We start from the raw sequence: 6,255 nt of genomic DNA, 5'->3' as shown, positions 1-6,255 counted from the left end.
GAGTAAGACGCCGTAAATAGTTTATTGTTTGAAATATACTGAGAGTGACCAAGCCATTACATATGAAAATATCGAAAGGGATACGTTAATGGTATTAGTTGCAAACTGTTTCAGAAATGAAAAATTTAAGGAAATCTCTAAAACTCTGATATCACAGATCCAAATTGACTGACTGTTAAGTAAAACTGTTAAATCTGAGTAAAGCAAGAAAAAAAAAAGGTATTAATGACCTGTGTTACAGTTTCAGACATATCATTTTCATATCAAAACTACGATAGAAGTAAATTATGAATAAAGGTGAATTCACAGTTCTGGAATACCAATAAATGATTTTGCTAGATGTAAATTTTGAGAAAACTTTTTTTTTATAAGGCTTTAGATTTATTTATTTTTTTGTTTGTTTATTAGCTTCCCCATGCCGTAAACGTCGCCAACTTCTAGTGGCCCACTTGCCGGTAAATGGCGATCGTCGATATAGCGACGCGTCGAAGGATTGCCGTTAGTCTGTCACTAGTGGCAGGGATTCGTCGAGTCGAAGCAGATATCTAGAATCGGGGGTATTGAAGTTACCACCACGTAAGAACGAGGACTTCATTTTGGTCCGCGCTCGTTTGATTTGTCACGGAGAATCGTAAAGGGACAAACATGAACTATCACCAGTCATGTGCATGCGGTTATTATTATATATTATTTTTCGCTGACGAATTGTTATTATAAGGACAATACTTGAGCTCCGGGGGTCAAGAGTAACTCCTGCCTTTACATCATGAAGTGAAAAATCTTGAGATGGGTGCGTATAATTGTATGAATTTAGTTGGCAATCGTCGCCGATCACTAGCAAGTGAATATGGGAGAACTGTGAAAAAAGTAAATAGACGCTTGCTATTTTGTTATAAAATTACATGACGAGTGCATTTGATCTAATTCCAAACAGTTATCTTCAAATATACACGGTTAAAGGAGCACTGATTAGAAATATTAAAAAGACTTCAACGATTTATCACTCTACAAGTTGTGTCTTCATAATCGCCTCCGTGGCGAATTCGGAAGATTACGCAACTAGTAACCCTAAGGTTGATGGTTCACGCCCAGTCAGGGCACTTTTGTTTTATTTTTTAAAAATGTTTTTAGACTCACCTTGATGCAAAGAAATTACGCATATAGGCGATTTAACGTATTTTAGGGGAATAATTTTGTGGTTCGTTGGCGTCCCGTCGCTTCTCTGCCGGTGGTGGTATAATTTTCGAAACGGAAGTGGGACCAATTTTTGGCTGCGGGACAGCCAATTTTGGGGGACATGTCACTAGTTGCCTATCGGTGGTCCACCGACGCTTACGGCATGGGATTATTCCCTCACGAGTGAGGCAGATTGTAATCGACCAAGAGTGTTTTGGAAAAATGGGAAACATCTTCCGACTTCGACTTCTGAATAATACGTTTAGGATCAAGTCGAATCAAGGCTGCGCCACGGGAAGGTAGAACAAGTGAGGCAATCGTTCCAAGCACTACGCTCGAGAGCTTCCATCTCATTCAAGACTTAGACTCTTCAGGAAAAGTAACAAGTTTATTACTTGTAATTTATTCTTTGAGTCAAAGTATTTTGCAATAAACTATCGTTTTGTAAGATATTTTTACGATTGTATACTATTAATTTCGAAAATTGTACTCATAATATAATTTCCCATCATGGATTTGAAAAAATCAAAGTTGGAACAAAGAAAGATCTCCGATCCACATGTTTCTTCATGTTTGATATGGAAGTCTCATCTTCATTATTGGCCCTTAATTTATTTTAGTCCTAGGCAACGCGAATCGACGGGATGGCTCTAAGTGAAAACATTCATTCAGATGGTTAAGTAATCAGGAAATTCCCGCTGTTATTTCACGAAACACAACAGATCTTGAGGATAAAAAAAAAAAAACAATTTTGCTTACCAGGGGGAGGGAGTAAATCATCTGCATACGTTTTCTTAACTAGGAAGAAGGCAAGGGCGCCGATCCTGGGGGCCGGGCCGCCCAAAGCTCATGTAGGCCTTTTTTGTATTTATGAATATACAATATTTGGCATAATTTGAGTGTAATTTGTCTTAAAATCCTCATATATATATCTTCTGCATTTGAATGCACCCCTTCCCAAATTTACAGAGAAATTGGCTTCCTTGGAAGGTCTAGTGAAATGAATAAAAATGTGATAACGTAATACTTGAACAACTCTATCTAATGGAGGAAAGTGAATTAGTAATCAACACTTCTTTCAATTTTAAGCATTTCAAAGATTCTCGTAATTTAGTAGCGTCCCGGATTTGCATTTTTTAAATATGGGAACTCTATCTATACCTTAACGTGGGAATCGGTTTCGGACCATGCACTTAAGCCGCTTTGCCACAAGAGGCACATAGGAGTTTTTCTTTCGATTTCCGTAGAAATATTACGAATGGTATGACTTTTAAAACTATGTTTTAAAAAGAATACACATCGATACAATAAGATGATAATCTGATACCTAGGAAATATATTGAATTGTTTTTAATTTGTTCTCACTCTACCAAAACAGTACTTATGCTTTTTTTTATATATATTCCAGCCTTTTAATATAAGCATTTCACACTATTGTCTCTTCTAGGACGATACAATTCTAGCTCATGTATATGCTAGCTTTGGAAATACAGTAGAGTTTCGCTTATCCGACATAAACAGGCAGGCAGAACGCTGGATAATATGGATGTGTTAAGAAAAGACCTATTAAAAGTAAAACTTATGATATAATTTTACATATTACGCATCTAATAATAATATTTTATAACAAATAACTGCACTGCACTGAATCAGGGACGTATCCAGCGTGCGGGCCTGAGAGCTGTCCCTCTCCGAAACTCAAACACTTTTTAATAAACTTGCTTTTACCCTTTTGAGGTTCTTTTATATCAGTTTACTAGTAGTCAGTGCCCAAACTTTGGGCAATGTGCTGTTGTCTTGTTATAATTCTAAGAACGTACCATAAAGCCATTGTACCAGGTGGAATTAAAGAACAGTTTTAAATAGGATTAACATTTCGTTTCCGTTCTGTTTTTAACTTTAATATATTAGAACGATACACTCAATGTCTTCTTGCTACTTTTGTTATGCGATATACGTAGCAGACAGTTTTCTTTAGTTACATTTCTCTCGAAAATATGTTTCATTTTGTTTGTGCTATAATGCAGTTTCCAAAGTAAACCGGTTTATAAATGAAAAGTAGCAAAAGTTTAAGAAAAGTACAGAACTGTTGCATTATTATTATTATTATTATTATTATTATTATTATTATTATTATTATTATTATTATTATTATTATTATTGATATTTTTAAAGCATTAGAATTACGTGCTTACGAGGATTCGTGTTGAGCTCCCTCCGAATAGAAAACCTGGATACGTGTCTGCACTGAATGATAGACGTATGAGTCAAGGTGTAGACGGGCGCGCTAGGCGATAGACTCCAGAGCATGAAAAATAGATTAAGACCACAACTTGCAGTTCTTCTTGCCGATTGGTGCTATTTGCAATGATATATCGGATCAAAGGATGGTCGGATAAGCGAGACCATGGTGTATTGTTGTTTCACGCACCTAAACCTGTAAAATGTTTGTATAAACAATCATCTTTCACTCCCTAGCTAAATTTGTGGGTATGATCACACACCTTGCCTCATAAAATATAGTCTTATAAAGAAAAAATTTTTTTAGCTAAAACCTAAAGAAAAGCCAACTTCAATAATTTAGTTTATATATATATATATATATAATGGCAAACTAGTCCATTTCATCAGGATAAATCACGTTTGGTACTAAGATGTCTTTTTCTGTATATATCCTTCACACTTTGTTGGAGACAAAATTGTTCTTTCTCCAAGAAAACAGAATGAGAAAAGCTATGCAACAGCATGAACAGAAACAATTGCTATTAACAATAGTTCTCTAATCCTTGATAAATATGTCATTACAGCAAAATATCAGTAAGTTGTCCTTATTATATTGCTTCGGTTCTTATTAACATGAAAATTATGTTTTGTAAAAAAAAATGGAATGGGATGGAATGGGATTCGTTGTCCTTATTATATTGCTTCGGTTCTTATTAACATGAAAATTATGTTTTGTAAAAAAAAAAATGGAATGGGATGGAATGGGATTCGATGTGGTGTCAAAATAATAATAAAAAAACTTCGAGCCTGCCACTCTATCCACCTAACCACGGATGTTACGTTGTGTAGGCTCTTTTTTTTTTTAAAGAAATAATCTTCATAACCATGGTGCGTATCGCTTCGAACCTTAAGATAAGAGTTTTTCTGTTTAATTCTATATTTTCGTACGACATCTTAGTTACAGAAGCTAATTTATATTTGGCAGGCAATCTACACACTAGGTTTTAACCAATAAATGCAACATTTTACTCCAATATCCAATTCCTTGGTCCAACTCCTCGACTCCCCTACTGAATTCCCTACGTAATCATGCTCTGCTACTGAAAAAATCCCTAGAAATCATCGTTGCCAGTATACACAAAACCGAGCATAATTTTGTTTTTTGCTTATATTTTTATTATTTTATTATATTTTTTGGAAATATCTCCTTAGATGGATTGCTTTCTATTATCTCCACATACTAATAACTGAATTTTACCCATAAACGTAAGGAAAATGGAATAAATGCGAAAAATCTTCAGTTACAGTATACGCGCAATTTTTGTGCGCATGGGAGTACATGTTGTAAAGGTAGGGAAAATTTCGGCATTTCGGTTAAGAAGGGATAATATTTTTTTTCACAGTTCGGCTCGCTTCGATCATGACGACATTTGCAGAAAACATTCCCAATATTGACAGGTTACTTTTCAAATATAAATTATAATTTTACTATTGCAGGGTTGCCAGTAAAAAAAATAAAGAATCGGATTTTCCTCTTAAAAAAAGGGATATTTTCGAATATATGGGTATATAATTTCCCAACGGTACCGGTTACCGGAATGATTGTTAAATTTTCAGAAAGTACGGTCATCGACGAATAGAAAGAGGTATAACACATTCCGCAACAATAAATAGGGACGTAATTATTCGTTCCTGAGTAAAACCTAACAAAATAAATGTGAAAAGCATGAATTTTTTAGGTAGATTCCACATTTACTGGCAACCCTGAGCTACCAGCTAATTTTAAGTGTGATATTCGTGTTCAGCGCCTCGAAATCTATAAAGATTGGCTACTCTTGTTTCTGTAAAATATCCACTGTAGACGGGTGTTATTGGTGTTTTTTCTTGATAAACATAGAGTAGGAATGGTTAGACTTTAACTTAATTATATCTCTAATATTTGCTTTATTATCGTATTTATGTGTAAACTGAGACGTATATTAGTGTAAGTAATTAGTCTGCATAAATGCATTGCCGTAAGAATTTAATTGGTCTATATGTAAGAGGCTTACTTTGGCATTGTTTTTGGTTTAATACAATAATTGTGGAAGCAATTGTTTACAGTGAGCAATTTCAATTTTACATCCAAAATAGGAAGTATTCAAACTTAACCTCTGAATCCGTACAGTATTCTTCTTTGCCTCTTCAAGGCATGTACAACAACATCCATAGCTGTACTGTCTTCCTCTTACGTAACAGCATCTCTGATTACGTTCTCCAAGAATACTTTCAATACTCTTCGGGTTGCCTCATAAATGAGACCGGAGATACACTTCACACCACCAGGCAAGCAAGACCTCTAATAGCGGGTTTGCTAATACCCTGAATGTTGTCAAGAAGAACTTTACGGTGACGCTTGGTACCTCTCTTGCTAAGACCCTTTTTCCTCTTCCACGTCCAGTCATTCTAATAACCTGCTGCTTTGCTCACTATAAACGATAATTATCAATTCGTATGAGAAATAGGTCTTACGTTTATCCCTTCTTCTCAGTTTTCTTAGAAGTACGGTTTGAATGCTGGGTAAAACACCACCCTGAGCGAATGTCACTCCAGGCAATAACTTGTTCAATTCAGGATAGCTAATTGCAAATCATGTGGAATTATTCTAGTCTCGTCTCCTTGGTGTCACGAGCTGCGTTACCAAAAATTCAAGAACTTCAGCTGGCAATATTCCATGGCCAGCGCCAACTCGTTCAGTTCGCAAAAGATGATAGATTCTACCTAACGGGAATTTAAGGCCGGCCCTGCTGGAGTTGTACTTGCTCTTTCCTTTGATTTTTCCGTCTTTGCCTCGATCAGACATTTTTCAGTACTCTT

At 35.6% G+C, this 6,255-nt stretch overlaps 2 pseudogenes; both read right to left on the bottom strand.

Moving 5' to 3' along the window:
* Positions 1-5,545: 5,545 nt before the first annotated feature.
* Positions 5,546-5,843, bottom strand: LOC145672781 (histone H4-like; annotated as a pseudogene).
* A 65-nt stretch (positions 5,844-5,908) lies between these two features.
* On the bottom strand, positions 5,909-6,241 carry LOC145672780 (histone H2A-like; annotated as a pseudogene).
* Positions 6,242-6,255: the final 14 nt, after the last annotated feature.

Source organism: Thermobia domestica, chromosome 16, assembly GCF_964235325.1.
Source record: "Thermobia domestica chromosome 16, izTheDome1.hap1.1, whole genome shotgun sequence".
NCBI classification, from domain to species: domain Eukaryota; kingdom Metazoa; phylum Arthropoda; class Insecta; order Zygentoma; family Lepismatidae; genus Thermobia; species Thermobia domestica.
Note: the sequence above shows the minus strand (reverse complement) of the source record. Positions and strands in the feature narration are given on the sequence as shown.